The sequence below is a fragment of the Podarcis bocagei genome, assembly GCF_964188305.1.
Source record: "Podarcis bocagei genome assembly, chromosome: W".
Classification (NCBI taxonomy): Eukaryota; Metazoa; Chordata; class Lepidosauria; order Squamata; family Lacertidae; genus Podarcis; species Podarcis bocagei.
This window is the reverse complement of record NC_138131.1, coordinates 8,430,042-8,454,487: the sequence shown is the minus strand read 5'-3', so window position 1 is coordinate 8,454,487 and position 24,446 is coordinate 8,430,042. Positions and strand designations below refer to the sequence as shown.

General features: G+C 47.0%; 1 long non-coding RNA gene across 1 annotated transcript in view; it reads right to left on the bottom strand.

Annotated features, from left to right (window-relative positions):
* Positions 1 to 19,695, bottom strand: part of LOC308577871 — a 921,996-nt gene extending 902,301 nt beyond the window's left edge. Inside the window, exon 1 of the long non-coding RNA XR_014003738.1 lies at positions 19,611 to 19,695. This is a non-coding gene — a long non-coding RNA (uncharacterized lncRNA). The remainder of the gene's footprint in view (positions 1 to 19,610) is intronic.
* Positions 19,696 to 24,446: the final 4,751 nt, after the last annotated feature.

The window sequence follows — 24,446 nt, the reverse complement described above, 5'->3', positions numbered from 1 at the left end:
GTTTCTGGGATTAATTGGCTGCAGGTGACCGTTGCTATAAAGGAAAAGAAGCTGAGTTTTGTTACTTGCCTGCAGGAATAACATCCACCAGAGTTTGTGTTTATTTGCTTAGTAATAAAGCTTTCATTTTTGTTTGGGTTTTTACACCTATGTCTCCTGGAGTCCATCTGTCCTCTGCCACCGGCTGAAATTCCCCTCCAACACATTCATCCTCCATCTGAATTGACCAGTTGTTGTAAGTTTCATCTCCATCTTCACGGCGTTATGGTCGGAGCAAGTCTTTGGGCAGATTTCTATTTTCTTAATCTTTGGAGCCATCCCACTAGTAATCCAAATTTGGTCGATTCTGGTCCAGGTCATCATTGCTTGAGAGAAAAAAGTTCCCTCTCTCGAGAGAGGGTTCCTTGTTCTCCAAATATCTATTAAGTCCATATTTTCAGTCATTTCAAAGAAGGTCTTCGGAAGTCTCCCTTCCTTGGAGATTGTCAGTCTTTGTGCCTTGTCCATATTTGTAGAAACCACACCATTCATATCTCCCATAATTACAACATTATAGTCCAAATAGTCCATCAGAGTTTCATGCAGCTTCTTGAAGAATTCCGCCTTCCCTTCATTTGGTGCATAGATTCCAACTATTAACAATTTTTCTCCTTGCACTTGTATTTCAACTGCCAGGTATCTTCCTTGTTCATCTTTAAACATCATTTTTGGGGCCCATTTCTCTTTTACATAAATCACCACTCCTCTTTTCTTAACCTTGTCCGATGAAATGAATTCTTGTCCTAATCTTTTATTTATAAGTAGTTTTCTGTGTACCCTGGTCACATGGGTTTCTTGTAAACAGATCAAATCCAATTGTTCTCTTTTCAAAATGTGAAAAACTTGGCGTCTTTTCATGGGCATGTTCAGCCCATTACAATTCCAACTAAGGAATTGCAGGGCCATCTTGTTATTTGTCACTTACTCCTCCTACCGCTCCAAGTTGTTGCTCTTCCTCTGATGGTGGTGGTTTAAGTCCAAATGATAGATTCAGAATGTCCACTGCTCTTTTTTGCTCTGAGATTGGGTCTATCGTTCCCTTCTGCAGATCCTCGTGGTTTCTCTCCAAGAATTTCTCTTTGTCTTGAATTGGTTTTTTTTCACCTTCTTTCCCTTGTAGTTAAAGGACAGTCCTTGTGGAAACTCCCACCTGAAGAGTATGTTGTTCCTTTTCAGCAGGTAGACCAGATCTTTGTAGAAGGTTCTCACCTCCAAAATATATTTAGGGATGTCCTTAAAAATCTGTATATGAGAATTTCCAATTTCCAAGGCCTTTTGGTAATGTAATTTCAGTATTTTGTCTCTTTCTTCCTTGGTTCTGAAAGTAATCAGGCAATCCCTCGGAGTCTTTCTGTTCTGTCTCCTGCCCAGTCTAAATGCTGTTGTTATCTTGAATTCTTCTTCCTCCAATTCCTCCTGCCAAAAGTCAGAAAACTCTTGTGTAAGGAACTCCACAAGGCTGTTTCCTTCACTTTCAGGAATCAATCTTAATTTCAAATTTCTCTCCTTTCTCTGTAATTCCATCAAAGACAAGGCCGCATCATGTTCATACACTTTTTTAGAGATCGGTTCTGATTTTTCCTGTGTCTCCTCAGCAATCTTTCTGGCATCCTCTGCGATTTTACGTGTTGCAGAGTTTTCTTCAATCAGTTTATTTATAGATTCTGTATTGGATGTCACACTTTTCGTATTCAAATCCAGCCTTGCTGTTAATTCTGTTAATTTTTGTGAATTTTCTGTACTCTGCTGTGTCAAAGCTTCCAGGGATTGATTTATCTTGAGTAACGCCTGTGTCATTGACTCCATGGAGACAGCCGTCACTTTTTCCTGCCCAGCTGCACCTGTCGGTGTTAAACTTGATATTGAGCCTCTTTTCTTTTGTTGCTGTTGCTGCTGTTTTGCTTTAGCTCTAGTAGTTATCTCCTCTGCTGGGCCACTCATGTCCCAAGGATATTTCAGGGTGTATAATTATATGCTGTTTTTCTGTTATTTTGTTTTGCACTTAATATAAAAATTGGGAAATTCGTGGAAGGGAATTTGGGTCGACCTTAGAAAAGGGTGTAAAGAATGAGTATTGATGTTTAAATTGAGGTTTATAAGTTAAAATTGGTTAATTAAGATGAATTAAGTATAATAATAATAAGGTAAAAGTTGGGGACAAGAACTTGCTGAGCTAATTATTGGAATTGGAATACAAGAAGGGGAGGTGTGGGGAAGTCAGGGGAAGATGTTAAGAAAATAAGGATTTGAAACTATACTTGTTATTTGTGTTGTGTTTGTTTGTGCTTTTGTGTTTGTTTAAAACTTTAATAAAAATGTATTTTTTTTAAAAAAAAGAAGTATCATGAACAACATCTTATAAGACGGAACCATGCCGGATTCTTGGAAAGACAGCCTTATTGCATTAATTCCAAAACAGGGAACGGACAATCTACTTATTAACAACTATAGGCCTATCGCACTTCTAAAGAACGATTATAAATTATATGCAAATATTTTAGCCGAAAGATCAAAAAAAGGCTTCCAGATGATGATACACAATGACCAAGCTGGCTTTTTGCCCGGGACGCACATTTATAGCAACACTAGAAACATTATAAACTTATTAGCGTATTTAGACTTAAGAATAGAAAAGAAGGCAGTCTTAATGGCTATAGATGCAGAAAAAGCTTTCGACAGGGTATCCTGGAAATTTATAAAATTTCTATTACACCATATGGATTTTGGTATACAGTATATAAAAGGGATTGAAGCAATATAATCAAAACAAAAAGCTAAAATCATAATCAATGGAAATTTATCACAGGAGTGTGAAATCAGTAAAGGGGTCAGACAAGGTCGCCCACTATCCCCCTTAATTTTCATATTAACATTGGAAGTTTTATGTCAACAAATTAGGGAAGAAAAAGAAATAAAAGCGATTATGCTGGGAAATAGAAGTTACAAAATGAGGGCATTTGCTGACGATTTAATTATAACTACGGAGCAACCAAAACAGAGTTTAAGAAAGGCGTTGGAAATAATATATGGCTACGGTAAAGTTGCGGGGTTCAAAATGAATTTAAACAAGACAAAACTATTAGTTAAAAATATGTCGCCAGATGAAAAAGCAGAATTAGAACAAATCATACACATTAAAATCTACTCCAAAATCAAGTATTTAGGATTATGGATAACACCAAAGAATATTAACTTATATGAAGATAATTATACCAATTGTTGGAAAGATATCAAAAGACAGTTGGAGACATGGACAAGGTAAAATTTATCATTCCTGGGCCGCATTTCGGTAATTAAAATGATAGTTTTACCGAAGCTACTCTTTCTATTCCAAACGATTCCAATTACAGGAAAGACCAGCAGTATCAACAAGTGGCAAAAAGAAATTTCTAAATTTTTGTGGAAGGGTAAAAGACCAAGAGTAAAGCACAAGATATTAATAGATACTGTAGAAAGAGGTGGCTACGGGTTACCGGATTTGAAGCTATATTACGAAGCCTCATGTCTTCTCTGGTTGAAAGATTGGGATTTATTAAAAAATTGGGATATTTTAGATCTAGAAGGTCATGACACCCTGTTGGGTTGAAATGAACGACAGACGAGTAGGTAGGTGTCATACGGGAGGCGTCTCTCGAGCAAGCCTCGGAGACTCCCTTTTATTGGATATTATACAGCGTTTGCCACGTGTGTGCTTGATGCTGATTGTTTAACATAAGTATAAAGCAAGGGTTCCATATAAGACATTAATTATTGCATATAAGACATTAATCATAGACAGGTTAAAGGTTGGGAAAAGGAACGCGGAGTTTACACAGGCATGGTTTCGGACTGCCCGTACCAGAGTGGTACGAAAAGGAATGTACAAGGAGGGGTAAGTACAGATTGATATTGTAATGGGAATTGGGGTTCCTCGTGCGTAAAGGATGCTGAAGTTCTAAGCAACGTTGCCTGGCTAAACCTTTCCCTGGCTTGACAGCCCTTCCTCCGTGGCTGTGTCAGTCGATGGAAGAATCCGTCAGTGGGCGTTTCCTGAATTTCTTCAAACATAAAAATTCCTTGACGCCCAGTCTCCGCCTAGCCTCCCTGCGCGGAGTAGGCGTAGCCAGCTGAGGTCCTGGACTTTCCCCGCTGGTCTCTGTGGAAGAGTCTTGGAGTCCTCTCTCCGAAGTCCTTCCCTGGTCCCCTTCCTACCCGGTGTCACGCTGATAACCTTCCCCAAAGGGAGTGTTCTCTCTCCCTCTGCTGGTCCCTTCTCCTGCATGGTCGGGGAGCCTTACCTCCACTCTTGGCTCCGATGGCAGTTCCCTGACATCCACCTCCCCCCAGAACCCCCCTCACCTCCGTCCTGTTCCTTTGGCCTAAATTCCTCCCTTCCCTCTGACGGCGATGCGGGAAATCCCCTGAAGGAGCTACCCCCATCCTCTGAAGATTCAAACATAGCTCTCCACCTGCTGCTATCTCTTCGTACCGGATCACCCTCCCAGTCCGATTCCTCACCCTCAGATTCCTCTCCTTCCTCCTTGTCGGAGGCCGGAAACCCCACAAACTCTTCTTCCTCATCTGTAGTGCCAAATTGCTCCTCCCAGAACCTCGCTACCGGTTTGGGCTTCCTTGGGAACCTGCTGTAAAACTCCCCCCTGAGATCCTCATCCCTGATGGTCTCCGCAGGAACCCACGTGTTTTCCGACTCAGGTTCCCCCTCCCAAGCCACCAAATACTCCACTTCCCCTCCTCTCAATCTTGAATCAAGTATTTCCGTGGCTTGACTGCTGAGTTCCCTCTCCTCTATGCGTGGGTGAGTGGGGACCTCTCTCTCTCGCCCTGGAAATTCCAGCCCCTCCCTGTACAGAGAGAGTAGGGACCTATGGAACACCGGGTGTAGTTTCATACTGGTCGGCAACTTGAGCCGAAAGGCCACTGGATTGACCTGCTGCGTTACCTCAAAAGGTCCCAGCCGCCTGGGCCGCAATTTCTTGCACCCTCCCTTGAAAGGTAACCCCTGGGTTGACAACCACACCCGGTCCCCCACCCGTATGGTTTCTCCTTCCCTGCGGTGCTTGTCTGCATGCCTCTTATACACTTCCTTGGCCCTTTCCAAGTTCATTTTAAGTTGTTGGTGTAAGGCTTCCATTTCTTCCACAAACTGCTCCGCTGCTGGCACACTCCACCTCTCCTCCCCACCCCCTGGGAAAGCCCTGGGATGACACCCGTAATTGGCCATGAACGGTGTCAGGGGCTTAGGAGCAGAGGTACAGGGGAGAGAGGAGATGGAGAGCGAAGGGGAAGGATCTGAGGGCAGCGTAGGGGAGTATGTGTCACGGCTAAAATGGCCGCTGTTTCTTTAATGCAAATAAAGCTGGGTCAGCATGACTCAGCAGCCTGCAGCAGGTTGTATATATAAGTGCGAAATGTTACTTTGGGCTGTGGCTGGTGTTTTGGGTTGGTTGGTGCTGGTGTGTATAGTTATTCAGTCGTGTTTTGCACAAAGACTTTTAAGAATAAAACTCTGCAAGGATATTCTCGTGGACTCTTTTATGCAGACAAGGGTCCGAGGACCAGGCTGAAGAGAAAAGGGAGGTCAGAACCCTTTCCTTCTTTTTTTTGCTTTTTACAAACACTGACAGGTTATGGGCCCAGTGTTTCTGAGCATGTGCAGAGTGCAAAACGACTAACAACATTTCAGCAAGGAGCTGGTGAGTCCTGGTGGTGTACGGAGACAGTGGCTGTGCGTTGGAGAAGTTGGTGGTAAGTTGTAACTGTCTGCAGCGACGCTGGAGCGGCTAGGATCTGAGGATCAGGAAAGCACTCAGCGTTGGCTACTGGAACAGTTTGAACTGCTAGAGGACCACAGTAGGTGACTCACAGAGCGGCTACACCAGTTGCAGAGCCAGGCGGGACCTGAGAGTCAACAGAGGCAGCAGCTAGAAGCTGGTGAGTGCCAGCCAGGACCATCCAGTTCGACTCAAAAGAGAGAGTCAGGAGAGATTGCTGGAGACCCCACAGAAGGGACTCAGCAAGCACCAGCAGAGATGGCAGATTTCCAGTCTTCCCAAGTTGTAAATATTGGGGGAGGCATCCCTTTTGAACTTCTCTCAAAAAGCAACTGGCTGAGTTGGTCAATTAAAATGCAGCAGTTGTTAAGGAGAGATGGACTATGGGACTGTGTTGAAACTGAGGTTTTGAGACAGGACTCTGCTGAGAAAAAACGGCTGGATGAAAGGGCCCGTGCCCAAATTATGCTGTGTTTGAGCAACTCTCGGTTATTGCATGTAGCAAATGCCAGCACAGCGTTTGAGTGCTGGAATTTATTAAGGGCAATGCATGTCAGAGAAACTGCCGGAACTATCATTTCTCTGACCAGAAGGCTGTTCAGGACTGTTATGAAGGAAGGTGAGAGTTTGGCAACTCATCTTCAAACGCTGAAATCTCTGTTTCTTCAACTACAACAGAGAGGTAAGCGTTATGATGAGACTGACCAAACCTACATTATCCTTTCAAGTTTGCCTGAAAGCTGGTTGCCTGTGATTAACAGCATGGAGAGTATGCGTCCCCGAGATCTGACCCTTGAGTATGTGGTTGGCAGATTGACCGAAGAAGCAGAAAGAAGGTCAGATAGACAGGCTGAACTCCAAGAACAGAGGAGTTACAGCCGAGGGGGCCAGCAGCAGAATCTGCCAATGGAGCAACGCCAAGGTTTGGACTTGGCCATGGCGGTGAGGAGGTGCTATAGATGCAACCAACCCGGGCATCTCCAACGTCAATGCAGGGCAAGACTTCCAGGAGACGACATGGAGCAGAGACAGCAATCGACACAGAAACGTAAGCAGAAGGGGTTCTCTTCAGGGAAGAAGAACACGTGTTCTGCTCAGTTTGTTTCTGCATTTTCTCGGGAGGAGAGAAAGATACCTCGGGGAACATGGTTGCTGGACTCTGGCAGCAGCAGGATTATCTGCAATAGTCGGGAGGACTTTAGGACCCTGGAGAAGCCAGCTGATGGAAAAGACTCAATTTATCTTGCTGATGGTCGTAGAAGCAAGATTGATGGCCAGGGAACATGTTTCCTGCAGTGCTTGAACACTACTCTACCAGAGACTCTGTTTGTCAGCAGTTTGGACTATTGTTTACTGTCTGTAAGCTGTTTGATTAATGCAGGGTCTAGTGTTAAGTTCACGCAGGATGGCTGTCTGATAAAGAATGGAACTCAGGTATGTGGCCATGCAAAGATGGAAAATGGGTTATATGTAATGCAGGACAAGCCTGTTAAAGCAGCCCAGGTGGTTCAGGATAATTTGCCAGTTCATAAGGGGTGTGTACATGAACTGCATAGAAAACTGGGTCACGCCAATTTCCGTGTGCTTTCAGAAATGCAAAAGGTGTGCAAGAACCTAAAAGTAAATAGCTGTAACTGTTTCCTAGATTGCAATGTATGTAAAATGGCCAAATCTAAGAGGAAGCCTGTGGCTTCTAAAAGCGACAGAGTATCTAAAGAGGTTTTAGAACTTGTCCATTGTGACGTGATAGGCCCTTTTCCACAGAAGACTGAAGGGGGCGCCAGATATGCTTTTCTGGTAATAGATGACAAATCACGTTTTAGTTGGTTGTTTTTGTTAAAGCAGAAATCTGAGTGTTTCCCCACATTCAGAGAATGGGTTGCCCAAGCTGAAAAGCTCTTTGCTCGCCCTGTTGTGCAGTTGCAAACAGATAGGGGCGGAGAATTTCTGAACAAACAATTTGGGATATGGTTGCAACGTAAGGGGATCACTCACCGTTTGACTAACCCTTATAGCCCTGCTGAAAATGGTCTGTGTGAAAGACGTGGGGCTGTGATACAGTCAGTAAAGGACTGCCTGCTAGTGGATGCAGGATTGGGCCACAACCATAGGCTGTGGGGCGAGGCTTTTCTGACTGCGAACTTTTTGATTAATAGAACCTGGTCTAGCTCTATAAAAGATATTCCATATCGTGTATTGTTTGGGAAAGAACCAGAGTGGACAATGCTCCATAATTGGGGTTCTTGGGCACATGTAAACATTCCCAAAGCTCAGCGTCAGAAAGGGGATGCTAGAGCGCAGAAACTGCGGTTTGTGGGATACCAGTCCTATGGCAAAGGGTGGCGTTTCAATTTACGCCCAGGACACGTGGTTCTGTCACAAAGTGCAGACTTCGCTGACCAGGAAAGATGGACTGCGATCCATGCCAACCCAGATTGCCTACTGCCCCTGCAAGTAAGAGAAGAGGCTCCTTCTCAGCCATTGGCAACACAGGAGCAGAATGAGGAGGAGGCACAGATTTCCCCAAAAGATGTGGCAATAGATAATACTTCTCTAGAGGAAGAGGAAGAAGAGCCAGAGATAAGGGGGGAAGAAGAAGTAGTTGTGCCTAGACGCTCCCAGCGTTCAAACAAGGGTGTACCTCCTCAGCGTTTGACCCTAGGAGGAGTGAGAGTATGCAATGTGAGTTGTGTGGAACCACAAAGTTATAATGAAGTCTTAGACTTACCCCCTGGGGAACGTGCTTTGTGGGAACAAGCTATGAAAGAAGAAATTGACTCTTTTAAACGTAACAAAGTGTTTGAATTCATAATGCCGCCACCTGGTGGCAGAGTGGTGTCATGCAAGTGGATTTACAAAAGGAAAACCCTTGCATCTGGGGAACCACGTTTTCGAGCCAGATTAGTAGCCAGAGGGTTCACTCAGATTAAAGGGGAGAGTTATGATGAAGTGTTTTCTCCCACAGTAAAGAGTGAAACTTTTCGTTTAATGCTTTCCATTGCTGCTGTAAGACAACTAGCAGTGCACCATTTTGATGTTGATGCTGCATATCTGCATGCAAATTTAGACCATGAAGTGTTAATGAGACAACCCCCTGGGTTTGAAGAGGGGAATGGTGCAGTCTGGCGTTTGAGAAAGGCTGTTTATGGTCTCAAACAAAGTGGAAGGTGTTGGAACCAGTGTTTAAATGAAGCCCTTGTAAAAATTGGTTTTAAAAGGAGTGTGGCTGATCCATGTCTGTACACCAAGGGGACAGGCAACAAATATCTAATGCTCTTAGTCTTTGTTGATGATTTGCTTGTGGCAGGGAGTTCCACAGATGAGATCCAGAAGCTCACAAGTCAACTAGAAAAGAGGTTTAAGCTTAAAGCCTTAGGGCCTGTGAGCAATTACTTGGGAGTAGAAGTAAGGCAGGAAGCAGATGGAAGCTTCCTATTGAGCCAGAAAGAGAAAATTCTTCATTTAATAGAGCAGTTTGGCATGGAAAACTGCAAGCCAGTTCAGACTCCCATGACACCAGATTTCCCAAAGACACTGTGTGATGATGAATTTGATCAGCCTGAGTTGTATCTCTCAAAAATAGGATCCCTGTTGTATTTAAGCCAGTGGTCAAGGCCAGACATTGCATGTGCTACAAATGTTCTGAGCCAACGTGTATCTAAACCCAGTACTGCCGATTGGTGTGCTTTGAAAAGGCTTATCAGATATCTAAAGGGGACATTACATGTATGTTTAAAGATATCTAGTACACAAGATGAAAAACTAGAAGTATTTGTTGATGCGGACTGGGGAAGCTGTGTAGCTACCAGAAAATCTACAAGTGGAATGGTTATGATGTTTGCCAATTCCATAATTGGATGGAGGTCAAAGAAACAAGGATTTGTTGCGACCTCATCCTGTGAGGCAGAATGTGGGAGCCTGTCGCTAGCATGCAATGAAATCATGTGGTTTATACAGATACTAAAAGATCTAGATTGTAAAGTAGATTTGCCTATCCAAGTGTATGAAGATAGCCAATCGTGCATTGCATTAGCGGGCTCGGAAATAATGAAATCCGCATCAAAACATATTGCTATCCGTCATGCGAATGTGAGAGATTGTGTACAGAATGGGGTAATCAAACTGGAGTATTGTCAGTCACAAGATAATATTGCTGATTTGTTTACCAAGCCTTTGCCAGCAACATGTCATAATGAATTGATGACAAAACTGGGTTTATGTATATAATGTATTGTTGTAATGTATTGTTTCTGTTGGGGTTTTTCGCATTTAAGAAACAGAAGGGGTGTCACGGCTAAAATGGCCGCTGTTTCTTTAATGCGAATAAAGCTGGTTCAGCAAGACTCAGCAGCCTGCAGCAGGTTGTATATATAAGTGAGAAATGTTAGTTTGGGCTGTGGCTGGTGTTTTGGGTTGGTTGGTGCTGGTGTGTATAGTTATTCAGTCGTGTTTTGCACAAAGACTTTTAAGAATAAAACTCTGCAAGGATATTCTCGTGGACTCTTTTATGCAGACAAGGGTCCGAGGACCAGGCTGAAGAGAAAAGGGAGGTCAGAACCCTTTCCTTCTTTTTTTTGCTTTTTACAAACACTGACAGTACGACAGTGACCCGAGAGATTCCATGAGCTTCTCCAGCGAATCAGAAGATTCCCAGAAGGAGGCGCCGATGGTCAGGGCAAGGGGGGTCCCAGGGGAGACACACCAGAAACAAGGGGCCAGCGGGGACTCCCAAAGCAGCAGCTGGAGATCAGGACCAGCTTCCCCACCAGAGCGTAGTGGGGGGGGAAGAGTCCCAGGTGTCAGGGGCAGCGTCTCCTCCAGCAGGGAGAGAATATGAGTCGGGACTGACCACGCCTCTGTCGGAGAGTGGGGGAACGGAGGGGAGGTCAGGTCCAGCTAGCCTCCCAGAAGGGGGAAGCAGTGACAGGAGCAGTGTAACGGTCAGGAGGAAGGTTGCCAGCTGGGCGCGCGCGCCAAGTTCGAATGTACAGGCGTGCGGGACAGCAGAAAACCCGGATGGGGAACCAGGTCCTAAAGCCCGCCGGAGGCAGGGGGAAGACTCAGGGGACTCAGCGTCAGAAGAGTCTAGGAAGGGCGAAACCCCAGCTGACAGGCGGACCCAGAGGAGGAAAGAGCAAAGGAAAAGGTGGAGCAAGGCTAGGGTCTTAAACTGGTGTCTGGGGGGAGGAGACTCAGACGGAGCTTCGGCGGTCTAGAGTTTCAGACGTAGAGCTGCACGCTGCTGATGTGAAAGACAAACTGAACTTCAATAAAGACTTTTGTATATAACAACGTACTGGCGTTGGTCCTTTGTGAGCTGGGACCTCGGGCAGCTCTGACAAACGGGCTCATCCCCGTGGACACGTGTTCCGCGTTATTGTACGCAAATTCTGCCAGCCCCAGTTTATCCACCCAGCCGTTCTGCCTCTCGCTGACATAGCAGCGTAGATATTGTTGGAGTATACTGTTCGCTCTTTCCGCTTGTCCGTTGGTCTCTGGGTGTCTGGCCGTCGAGAAGCTCACCTCGACTTCCAACAAGCTCATGAGCTTCCTCCAGAACCGGGAAGTAAATTGCTTCCCTTGGTCGGACAAAACCCTCAAGGGGGTGCCATGCAGTCTGAAGATGTGATCCACAAACAGCCTGGCAGTTTCCTCTGTCGTCACCGCATGCGGCAAGCGATAAAATGGCACATTTTTGTTAACAGGTCAACAACCACCATGACAGCTGTTTTCCCTCTCGATTTGGGCAAATCTGTCATAAAATCTATGGACATCACCTCCCATGGTTTTCCTGGTGTGGGTAAAGGTTCCAGTATTCCTGTGGGCGCCGCCCTCTCCACCTTTGCTCGCTGGCAGCAGTCACACCCTCGTACGTACTCCCGTACATCTTCCCTCACCCTTGGCCACCAGAACTGCCAGGTGACCAGCAACATGGTCTTGTGTTGACCGAAATGCCCCGCCGTCGGGTTATCATGGAGTTGTTTGAGTACCCTTCTCCTCAAGTCATCCCCTGGTACATATAGTGCTCCCCTGTAATATAGTACCCCATCTTTCTCCTCAAACCCCCCATGGTTTTGTGGAGAGAATCAGAACCTACAGGGTTAAGAGGTTCTGTGTGACGTCTTACATTCTGAGGCGTGGTTGAGTTTACTGAGGGGAATGTTTCCCGAGTTCAGTTCTGGTTTCGCTTTTGCGGAGAGAGGACGCAAGATGTGTGCGTTGTAGCCCAGAGAGATTTAAGAGCTGTTTTACTACACGAATAAAGACTTTTAGAAGATAAGGAAGACACCGTGCGTGCAGCCTGATTTATGTTTACACACACGCACTGCAACAGTTTCACGCTGTGTGCACTCTGCCCCCCTGCCTGGGTCAGCGTCAAGCTTCCGAGCAGAGCTGCGCAGGGGAAGCGCTGGCTGGACGGCAGGGCAATTTGCCAAGAGGTTATGGATGGTCAGCAAACGCTTTGAAGCTGTTGCCAGACGTGCCGGTGTGTGAGAGCCTGGTTTTGGGCAACTGGCCTGTGGGAAATAAGCAAGAAAGAGCCTTCCCCAGCCAAACCGGCTGTTGCTGAAATTGCACAACTGGTGGACAGAGATGCAGAAAAGCTGCAGTCTGCTTTTCTGGAGGAGAAAATGCAGAGAGAGAAAGCTATGAAAGCTGAGATCTGCATGTTGAGATCAAGCGTACATGCTAAGCTATTGCCGCATTTGGAAGGCATTGAGTCGACCTGTGAAGCCTGGAAAGTGCTGAGGGGTTTGTGTCAAAGCTCAGCAGGAGGCCAGGAGCGGGATGACGCCGAGTGCTCAGCCAGAAGCCCTGATTTTACAGCCTCACGGAGTGCTGTTGGAGGTGTCGGGGGGGGCAGAGAAGCCCAAAAGCCAGTTTGGAAAAGTTTCCACTGTGTATTCCGAGGGGAAGTGCCGTTTCAGAGGGGGCAGAGCTGGTCCGGAAGCTTTGCTAGCTGAGAGCTCACCCCAGTGTTTTTCCACTCGTCGCTGCTACGTTTGCAATTCTCCTGACCATCTGCGTCGCAACTGCCCACAGAGAGCAAGGGAGACAGGGCAGGATGTCTCCAAGGTCGTTTCCCATGGGAATCAGCCGGGTTTCCATGGCAACCCGTCCAGCAGAGGGGGCAGGCGTGGGAAGTCGCAGAGAGGACGTGGCTCAGAGGAGGAAGACGGCGCTTATCAGCTAACTGCATCCATGGCGGTTGTAGAGGACACCTGCAAAGGCCCCAAGGACGGGGGCAGCGGGACGTTTGTTGCGATGGCAGCTTTGAAGGACAGCTGCAGTGAGAGCAACGTGATGCGTTGGATTATTGACAGTACTGTCAACAGACATCTGATAACTGAGACACCTGGTGTTGAGATGTGGAACTGCAAACCTGTTCTGGCTGGGAAGACAGTGTGTTTTGCAGACAATTTACAAAAGCCATTGTCTAAAGTTGGACATGTTTCTGTTTCTGTTTTGCAGGCGCAGCTGCGAGTCTACGTGGCGCCGGGAATACAACATTGTATTTTATCTGTACCTTGTCTCTTACAGGAGGGGTATAAGGTTTGCTTTGAGAAGGATGTCTGCACAATTTCCAGAGGGGGGAAAGTCTTGATCAGTGTTCCAAAAGGGCACAACGGCTTTTTTGTTCTTGAAACACCTCTGGAGGGTGAAGGGTGTGCTGAGAAAGTACAGGTAAAGTCTGCAAATGTTCATGCTCATGTTTCATGTGCTTGCGTGTGGCACAAGAAAATGTCACATGGTTCCTGTGAGGATATCCAGATGCTATCGGAGTGCACTAAAGGGTGCGAAATAAGGGAATGTGGTAGACCCCTAAAGTGCAGGGCTTGCAGAAAAGCCAATGTAAAAGGGTGTGGTCTTCCCAGGGTGGAGAGGGTGGCCACAAAGCCTTTTGAGCTTGTGCACACAGATCTTTTTGGTCCCATGCAAAAGCAGAGTCTGGGCAGGGCCAGGTTTGGGCTTACGCTGCAGGATGATTTCAGCCAGGTTGGCTGGTTTTATCCTCTGAAACGGAAAGAGGATGCAACGCAACTGACCAAAGATTGGATTGCGGAGGTGGAACTAAGGTTCTCCACCAAGGTGCAGGGGTTCCAGAGTGACCGAGGGTCAGAGGTCACTGGGTCTGCTCTGCAGAAATTCTTTCGCCAGAAAGGGATACGTCACAAGCTGATTTCTCCTCAGGAGAAGGGAGTGGCAGAGCTTAGGAGCAAAGCTCTGGTTCAAACAACAGAGATTCTACTGAATGACTCTGGTTTGCCTCAAAGCTTTTGGGGGGAAGGAATTAAATTTGTAAATTTCACGAAGAACAGGTCCTACAATTCAGTGGTAGGTGACACACCGCATTTTATGCTTTACGGAGAGAAGCCGAACCTGCATTTCCTCCGTGCATTCGGTTCGAAAGCTATGGTGTCGGTACCAAAGTTTCTGCAAGAGCAGGGTGGTCCAAAGGTCCAGGAAATGATCTTCTGTGGGTATGATCCTGTAACAAATGGGTGGAAGTTTGCATACCCAGAGGGTGATCAGACCAAGCTGCTGGTCAGCAAGCATGCTGAATTCTATGAGCAGGGAGGTTGGTCACGGCCCAGGGTTGGTTCTGATATTCTCTCAGAATGTCTGTCCGATTCTGAGGGGGAGGAAAGCGAGGAAGAGCCAGAAGCTGAACCTGAAAATGAGGACCAGGTCCAGGATCAAGGTCCGGAACAGGTTTGGGCATCTCCACGGGTTGTTAAAGGAATGTCCAAAAGTGAGCCTTCATCTCCTGTTAGCATAATGGAGAAAGCTCACAGATGGGTCAAGTCAGAGGGGGAGTCGTCTGATGAAGAAGACGCACTTGCTGATCCCAGTGGGTCAGAAGAAGCACCTGAGTTTGTGCCCAGGCGTTCATCTCGGGCAACAAAGGGAATTCCACCTGAAAGGTATGAAGCCACTAGTGTTTGGGTTGGTGTGGCTGGGTGCGAATCTGAGATTTGTGAGGAGGTTCAACAGGTGCCTGACAAAGACGCCAGGAAGGGGCGAAAGGCAATGGGGAAGGTGTTGAACTCTCAAGGGTCTGTAAATATGTGTGTCCACAACTCCTCTCAGATTGTAAGGCGAGAGGGGGTGTGGAGAGAATCAGAAACTACAGGGTTTAAGAGGTTCTGTGTGACGTCTTACATTCTGAGGCGTGGTTGAGTTTACTGAGGGGAATGTTTCCCGAGTTCAGTTCTGGTTTCGCTTTTGCGGAGAGAGGACGCAAGATGTGTGCGTTGTAGCCCGGAGAGATTTAAGAGCTGTTTTACTACACGAATAAAGACTTTTAGAAGATAAGGAAGACACCGTGCGTGCAGCCTGATTTATGTTTACACACACGCACTGCAACAGTTTCACGTTGTGTGCACTCTGCCCCCCTGCCTGGGTCAGCGTCAAGCTTCCGACCAGAGCTGCGCAGGGGAAGCGCTGGCTGGACGGCAGGGCAATTTGCCAAGAGGTTTTCCCCCGTGCCTCTGAGTTCCCGGATTTTCGTTTGGGCGAACTCGTCGTCCCTCGTCAGTCCTACTAGTTCTCGTGTCTCAACTAACACTCCCCCCCACACCCATCGGTTCTCGGGAATCACATGTCGTGCTTCTGGTGGTCCTTCTCCTTCCAAATACTCCGGCTTCCGGGAGAGGGCGTCTGCTCTGACGTTTTCCTCTCCCGGCACCTATCGAATCTCGAAGAAAAACTTGGAGAATTCTTGAGCCCACCGCACCTGTCGTTGGTTGAGTACTCGTGCAGTCCTCCAGTACTCTAGGTTCTTATGGTCCGTGCACACCTGGATCTTGTGCTGCGCCCCTATTAACAAATGTCTCCAGCGCCTAAAGGCTTCATAAATAGCCAGCAGTTCTCGATCATACACCGTGTAGTTTTGCTCAGACTTGCTCAGCTTCCTCGAAAAGAATGCACACGGCCTCCAGCTGGACTTGTCTCCCGGCTGGAGAAGCACCGCCCCTACCGCTCTGTCTGACGCGTCTGTCTCCAACCTCATTGGCTTTTGCAGATCCACGTGCAAGAGCTGCTCTTCCGAAGCAAACGCCTTTTTTAGCCTTTCAAAAGATTGCTGTGCCTCTTCTGTCCAGACGGACTTCCTTTTGCTACTGAGACAATCGGTGATGGGTGCGGTTAAGTGGGCGAAGTTCTTGATGAACTTCCGATAGAAGTTCGCAAACCCCAGGAACCTCTGCACATCCTTCCGGGTCTTGGGGGCCTTCCATTCCAGCACCGCCTGCACCTTGCTTGGGTACATAGCTAGGCCCTTGTCCGACAACCTGTATCCCAGGAACTCGACCTCTCGTGCGTGGAATTGGCACTTCTCCAATTTGACCCACAACTGGTGTTCCTGTAGCCTCTTTAGCACTTCCCGAACGTCCCGAACGTGTTGCTCCTCGTGGTCCGAATAGATTAACACGTCATCTAGAAAGGCCACAGAATTCTTGTATAGCAAGGATCCCAACACATGGTGCATGAAAGATTGAAAACAGGCGGAGCCTGATTGGAATCCAAAGGGCATAACGAGGTACTCAAAGGCTCCCAGAGGGGTGAACATGGTGGTTTTCCATTCAGCCCCTTCCCTCATCCTAATCAAATTGTACGCCCCCTGAAGGTCCAGCTTGGTAAAGATCTTTCCCTTCCCCACCCGGGTTTAAATATCGTCAATCCTGGGCATTGGGAAGGTCACGGGTTCCGATACAAGGTTCAAGGACCTGAATTCTACGACCAATCTGGGCTGTTTAGTGTCCTTTTTGTCCACAAAGAACACCGGACTGCCTCCCACCGCCCTTGATTCCCTTATGAAGCCTCTTTTCAGGTTCTTGTCAATAAACTCCCACAACTCCTGCATCTCCTTGTCCGACATGGCGTACAATTTACCCACTGGCAGCTGAGCTCCTGGTAGTAGGTTGATTTGACAGTCGAAGGGCCTATGGGGTGGGGGGTAGTTTATCCGCTTCCTTCTCGCTGAAAACATCCTGCAGGTCAGCGTATTGTGGCGGTACCTTTCCCTTTTCTCCCACTGCCATTCCTGCTACCTGGGCCATGGCTACCCTCAGGACTTCCCCACCGTGACAGTGTTCCAAACAGTGAGCTGACCCAAAGGTCACTGTCCGCTGGTGCCATGCCACCACTGGATCATGTAGAGCCAGTGTGGTGTAGTGGTTAAGAGCGGTAGTCACGTAATCTGGGAAACCGGGTTCGTGTCTCCGCTCCTCCACATGCAGCTGCTGGGTGACCTTGGGCCAGTCACACTTCTGTGAAGTCTCTCAGCCCCACTCACCTCACAGAGTGTTTGTTGTGGGGGAGGAAGGGAAAGGAGAATGTTAGCCGCTTTGAGACTCCTGAAGGGGAGTGAAAGGCGGGATATGAAATCCAAACTCCTCCTCTTCTTCTTCAACCAGCTCATTCCCAGGATGACTGGTGGTCCTGCCAGTCTGGCTACATGAAAGGCAAGGGTTTCTGTGTGTCTGGAGACCCTCATTCTCATGGGGGGAGTCTGGTGCGTCACTTCCCCTCCCAGGAGTTCCCTGCCATCAATGGTCGTTACTTGTAAGGGGCACTCTAGCGGCAGGAGGGGTAACTGGTGCTCCAGCGCGAAATCCTTGCTGAAAAAAATACAGGAACTACCTGAGTCCAGCAGTGCCTTAACCTTGATTGGGTGCCCATTAGGGAGTTCTAGCACCACCTCTATGGCTATGGCTGCTTGGGGGTGGGTCTGGCTTGGGCACTTTTACTGGTTGCTTGCCTGGCTGCTGTGCCCGCTGATCGGCAGCCAAGCGTTGGGGTTTCCCTGCTCCTTAGCGCCCTCCTCCTCACAGTCAGCAGCCCCCACCATACTTTGCCATGCCTTCCTTTGAGGGCAGACCCTGGCAAAATGCCCTGGCTGTAGGCAGAGGAAACACTTCTTGGCTGTTTTTTCCTCTTTCCCCTCCTTCTTTCATCCTTCGTTGGAGTTTGAAACCCCGCACGCTCGTGCCCCCAATCTCCATTGGTTCCTCAGGCTGGGAAAGTGGCTCTTGTCAGCATCGCCCTAGAGCCAGTGCGCCAACTGGACTCATGTACCTCAACCCCGACTGGGCTAGGCGAGCTGGGAAGCACCGCCAGAGACCTCCTTCCCACAGGAACAGGTCGCAATGCTGTGGACTCACAGCTCAGAGCTGAGAGCACCAGATTCACTGTCTCAATAATACAGTCGTTGCGCAGCAGAGTTTTGCAGAGTCTTGCAGAGTATAAACCACTCGGAGAGCAGCTCTGTAGAATATCTTCCTTTTATTCTGTAACTACAACTATAATACAAAACTATATACAGAGCTGAATATTCTAAGCATAAATCAATGCTACACTGAGAGTCTGCAGCTACACTTAGCAGCAATCTTATCTCTAGAATCTCTAACACTCTCACTTTCTCCGATACACTGACTGACTGTCTCTCACTCACACATACAAATATGTTGCTGGGCAGAATAAGTAGATAGGCAGGACACGCCTCCTCCTCTCTGGAGAGTCAGCAGAGACCATCAGGAGATCATCAGGAGATTCTTGGGTATGGGAGGGGTGAAATCTCCTCATCCTCCGGTATTTCAGGAATGCGGTTGTCATGCCAACGCTCCTCTCCACTCCCGTCTCTCTTGCGCGCGCGCTTCTTGCCGTACTCCAATCGCAAGCACAGCCTTAGTCAGCTGATCCATCGACTGAGGGCGGGCGTGCGGGAAAGTTTGTCTTTCACTGAGGGGGATAAGCCTTCCTCAAACAGCATTTGCACTGGTTCCGAGCTCAGTTCCCACCCGAGTTTATGGATAAGCATCGCAAAACGCGACCAGTACTCTCTAAGTGTCTGCCCCCCTTGTTTGCACGCCATTAGTTCCCTGCGTGTCACACTCTGCTCCACTCCACTTGCGAACATGGCGTCCATGGCGCCAAAAATTTTTCAAAGATCCTTTAGGGCAGCATTCTGCGTCGCCATTAATGGCCGGATCCATTCCCTAGCAGCGTCCTGAAGATGCCCGATAACGTAAGCAACTCTCCCCTCATCATCAGCAAAGTCATCATACTGCAGTTCCAGCGCGTACTGTACCTCCGTCCTGAATGCATTATAGTCTCTTGGGTTCCCCCAAACTTGTGCACCAGTCCCGGTACCTTCTTTGCGATGGGGGTGGGCCTTCCCCGGGCATCCTGAGTCCTCCGTTCATCTAGCCGCGCCTCTAACACAGCAAGCTGCTTTTCCAAATCTCGGTTTCTCTCCTCCAGATTTGGCGCTGCCGCTGCTCCCTCTCCGGCGCCTGCTCCTCCGGTTTGACTCATGATGCTGCCTGTCCTGTCGTGGTGTGCGAGCAACGTCAGGGACTGACGGATTGCTGTAATGGGAATTGGGGTTGCTCGTGCGTAAAGGATGCTGAATTTTTAGGCAACGTGAACCTGTAGCCATAATCTCATAACCGCGCCCGCTACCGAGGGGGGAATCCTAAGGATGGCTCTAAGGAATCGCGTTTGGATAGAATCCAATTTCAAAAAATCCCTACGGGAGCCTAAAGAGATGCCCACCAAAAGAAGGGGGAGGACTTGTCAGTGTTTGTAAAAAGCAAAAAAAGATGGAAAGGGTTCTGACCTCCCTTTGTCTCCTCAGCCTGGTCCTCGGACCCTTGTCGGCACAAAAGAGTCCACGAGAATATCCTTGCAGAGTTTTATTCTTAAAAGTCCTTGTGCAAAACACGACTGAATAACTATACACACCAGCACCAACCAACCCAAACACCAGCCACAGCCCAAACTAACATTTCTCACTTATATATACAACTTGGTGCAGACCGCTGAGTCATGCTGACCCAGCTTTATTCGCATTAAAGAAACAGCGGCCATTTTAGCCGTGACACCCCTTCTGTTTCTTAAATGCGAAAAACCCCAACAGAAACAATACATACATACAATACGTTATATACACAAACCCAGTTTTGTCATCAATTCATTATGACATGTTGCTGGCAAAGGCTTGGTAAACAAATCAGCAATATTATCTTGTGATTGACAATACTCCAGTTTGATTACCCCATTCTGTACACAATCTCTCACATTCACATGACGGATAGCAATATGTATTGATGCGGATTTCATTATTTCTGAGCCCGCTAATGCAATGCACGATTGGCTATCTTCATACACTTGGATAGGCAAATCTACTTTACAATCTAGATCTTTCAGTATCTGTATAAACCACATGATTTCATTGCATGCTAGCGACAGGCTCCCATATTCTGCCTCACAGGATGAGGTCGCAACAAATCCTTGTTTCTTTGACCTCCATCCAATTATGGAATTGGCAAGCATCATAACCATTCCACTTGTAGATTTTCTAGTAGCTACACAGCTTCCCCAGTCCGCATCAACAAATACTTCTAGTTTTTCATCTTGTGTACTAGATATCTTTAAACATACATTTAATGTCCCCTTTAGATATCTGATAAGCCTTTTCAAAGCACACCAATCGGCAGTACTGGGTTTAGATACACGTTGGCTCAGAACATTTGTAGCACATGCAATGTCTGGCCTTGACCACTGGCTTAAATACAACAGTGATCCTATTTTTTGAGTGATACAGCTCAGGCTGATCAAATTCATCATCACACAGTGTCTTTGGGAAATCTGGTGTCATGGGAGTCTGAACTGGCTTTCAGTTTTTCATGCCAAACTGCTCTATCAAATGAAGAATTTTCTCTTTCTGGCTCAATAGGAAGCTTCCACCAGCTTCCTGCCTTACTTCTACTCCCAAGTAATTGCTTACAGGCCCTAAGGCTTTAAGCTTAAACCTCTTTTCCAATTGACTTGTGAGCTTCTGGATCTCAGCTGTGGAACTCCCTACCACAAGCAAGTCATCAACAAAGACTAAGAGCATTAGATATTTGTTGCCTGTCCCCTTGGTGTACAGACATGGATCAGCCACACTCCTTTTAAAACCAATTTTTACAAGGGCTTCATTTAAACACTGGTTCCAACACCTTCCACTTTGTTTGAGACCATAAACAGCCTTTCTCAAACGCCAGACTGCACCATTCCCCTCTTCAAACCCAGGGGGTTGTCTCATTAACACTTCATGGTCTAAATTTGCATGCAGATATGCAGCATCAACATCAAAATGGTGCACTGCTAGTTGTCTTACAGCAGCAATGGAAAGCATTAAACGAAAAGTTTCACTCTTTACCGTGGGAGAAAACACTTCATCATAACTCTCCCCTTTAATCTGAGTGAACCCTCTGGCTACTAATGATGCTGGCTCGAAAATCTGGCTCGAAAACGTGGTTCCCCAGATGCAAGGGTTTTCCTTTTGTAAACCCACTTGCATGACACCACTCTGCCACCAGGTGGCGGCATTATGACCTCAAACACTTTGTTACGTTTAAAAGAGTCCATTTCTTCTTTCATAGCTTGTTCCCACAAAGCACGTTCCCCAGGGGGTAAGTCTAAGACTTCATTATAACTTTGTGGTTCCACACAACTCACATTGCATACTCTCACTCCTCCTAGGGTCAAACGCTGAGGAGGTACACCCTTGTTTGAACGCTGGGAGCGTCTAGGCACAACTACTTCTTCTTCCCCCCTTATCTCTGGCTCTTCTTCCTCTTCCTCTAGAGAAGTATTATCTATTGCCACATCTTTTGGGGAAATCTGTGCCTCTTCCTCATCCTGCTCCTGTGTTGCCAATGGCTGAGAAGAAGCCTCTTCTCTTACTTGCAGGGGCAGTAGGCAGTCAGGGTTGGCATGGATCGCAGTCCATCTGTCCTGGTCAGCGAAGTCTGCGCTTCGTGACAGAACCACGCGTCCTGGGCATAAATTGAAACGCCACCCTTTGCCATAGGACTGATATCCCACAAACTGCAGTTTCTGCGCTCTAGCACCCCCTTTCTGGCGCTGAGCTTTGGGAATGTTTACATGTGCCCAAGAACCCCAATTATGGAGCATTGTCCACTCTGGTTCTTTCCCAAACAACATACGATATGGTATATCTTTTATAGAGCTAGACCAGGTTCTATTAATCAAAAAGTTTGCGGTCAGAAAAGCCTCGCCCCACAGCCTATGGTTGTGGCCCAATCCTGCATCCACTAGCAGGCAGTCCTTTACTGACTGTATCACAGCCCCACGTCTTTCACACAGACCATTTTCAGCAGGGCTATAAGGGTTAGTCAAACGGCGAGTGATCCCCTTACGTTGCAACCATATCCCAAATTGTTTGTTCAGAAATTCTCCGCCCCTATCTGTTTGCAACTGCACAACAGGGCGAGCAAAGAGCTTTTCAGCTTGGGCAACCCATTCTCTGAATGTGGGGAAACACTCAGATTTCTGCTTTAACAAAAACAACCAACTAAAACGTGATTTGTCATCTATTACCAGAAAAGCATATCTGGCGCCCCCTTCAGTCTTCTGTGGAAAAGGGCCTATTACGTCACAATGGACAAGTTCTAAAACCTCTTTAGATACTCTGTCGCTTTTAGAAGCCACAGGCTTCCTCTTAGATTTGGCCATTTTACATACATTGCAATCTAGGAAACAGTTACAGCTATTTACTTTTAGGTTCTTGCACACCTTTTGCATCTCTGAAAGCACACGGAAATTGGCGTGACCCAGTTTTCTGTGCAGTTCATGTACACACCCCTTATGAACTGGCAAATTATCCTGAACCACCTGGGCTGCTTTAACAGGCTTGTCCTGCATTACATATAACCCATTTTCCATCTTTGCATGGCCACATACCTGAGTTCCATTATTTATCAGATAGCCATCCTGTGTGAACTTAACACTAGACCCTGCATTAATCAAACAGCTTACAGACAGTAAACAATAGTCCAAACTGCTGACAAACAGAGTCTCTGGTAGAGTAGTGTTCAAGCACTGCAGGAAACATGTTCCCTGGCCATCAATCTTGCTTCTACGACCATCAGCAAGATAAATTGAGTCTTTTCCATCAGCTGGCTTCTCCAGGGTCCTAAAGTCCTCCCGACTATTGCAGATAATCCTGCTGCTGCCAGAGTCCAGCAACCATGTTCCTCGAGGTATCTTTCTCTCCTCTCGAGAAAATGCAGACACAAACTGAGCAGAACGCATGTTCTTCTTCCCTGAAGAGAACCCCTTCTGCTTACGTTTCTGTGTCGATTGCTGTCTCTGCTCCATGTCGTCTCCTGGAAGTGTTGCCCTGCATTGACGTTGGAGATGCCCGGGTTGGTTGCATCTATAGCATCTCCTCACCGCCATGGCCAAGTCCAAACCTTGGCGTTGCTCCATTGGCAGATTCTGCTGCTGGCCCCCTCGGCTGTAACTCCTCCTTTCTTGGAGTTCAGCCTGTCTATCTGACCTTCTTTCTGCTTCTTCGGTCAATCTGCCAACCACATACTCAAGGGTCAGATCTCGGGGACGCATACTCTCCATGCTGTTAATCACAGGCAACCAGCTTTCAGGAAAACTTGAAAGGATAATGTAGGTTTGGTCAGTCTCATCATAACGCTTACCTCTCTGCTGTAGTTGAAGAAACAGAGATTTCAGCGTTTGAAGATGAGTTGCCAAACTCTCACCTTCTTTCATAACAGTCCTGAACAGCCTTCTGGTCAGAGAAATTATAGTTCCAGCAGTTTCTCTGACATGCATTGCCCTTAATAAATTCCAGCACTCAAACGCTGTGCTGGCATTTGCTACATGCAATAACTGAGAGTTGCTCAAACACAGCATAATTTGAAATAGTCTCAAAGCTATCTTCACTGATTGAGCCTGATTCTTGGCATATAAGGATCTAATCTGGATGGCTGCTTTAGATGCGTTAGTTGTTATATAGTCTCTATGGGCCAGAAAAGACCTATTTGACCGTATTACTTGTCCCAGATATTTAAAGCAGTTAACCTGCTCTAAGGGGATCCCGTTCATAGACCATCGATGGAGTCTCGGTCGGGCAGAGAAGACCGTCATCTTGGTCTTAGCATAGTTGGGTTGGAGCTCATGCTGATCACAGTATTCATGTAGAGCTTGCAACATTCTCCTCAGTCCAATAGAGGATCTAGCAAGAAGTGCGGCGTCATCCGCATACAGAAGAACATTCAGGGATCGGCCTGCTAATTTGGGGGGGGGGGTGGAAAGCATCATTGGCCATGTGAGTCACCAGTGAGTTAATGTAAAAGTTAAACAATGCTGGGGCCAATAAACTGTTGGTTTAAAGCAGAGCCCCGTGCCCAGCGGAAGGATGAGGAGTACGTGCTGCATGCATCCATCAGGTTTAGTTTGCTTAACACATCAGCAATTTTCCGTGACTGGTGTACAAGAATGTTACCATCTTGATCTTTCTCTATTTCCAGAGATAGGTAGTTGTTTACCTCACCAAGATCTTTCATGTCAAAGTGCTCTTTCAGTTGAGCTAGGGCGTTATTGTACATTGCAACATCTTTCCAAAAGAATAATAAATCATCAACATAAAACAAACAGTACAGTTTCTTTTGCCCCTCCTCTTTGACAAATACACATGGATCAGCTTTCCCTTGCTGAAAACCTAGAGAAAACAATACTTCAGTGAGTTTTGTGTGCCAACACCGTGCACTTTGTTTGAGACCATAAAGGGATTTCTTCAGAGCACAAACAAATCCCTGTTTT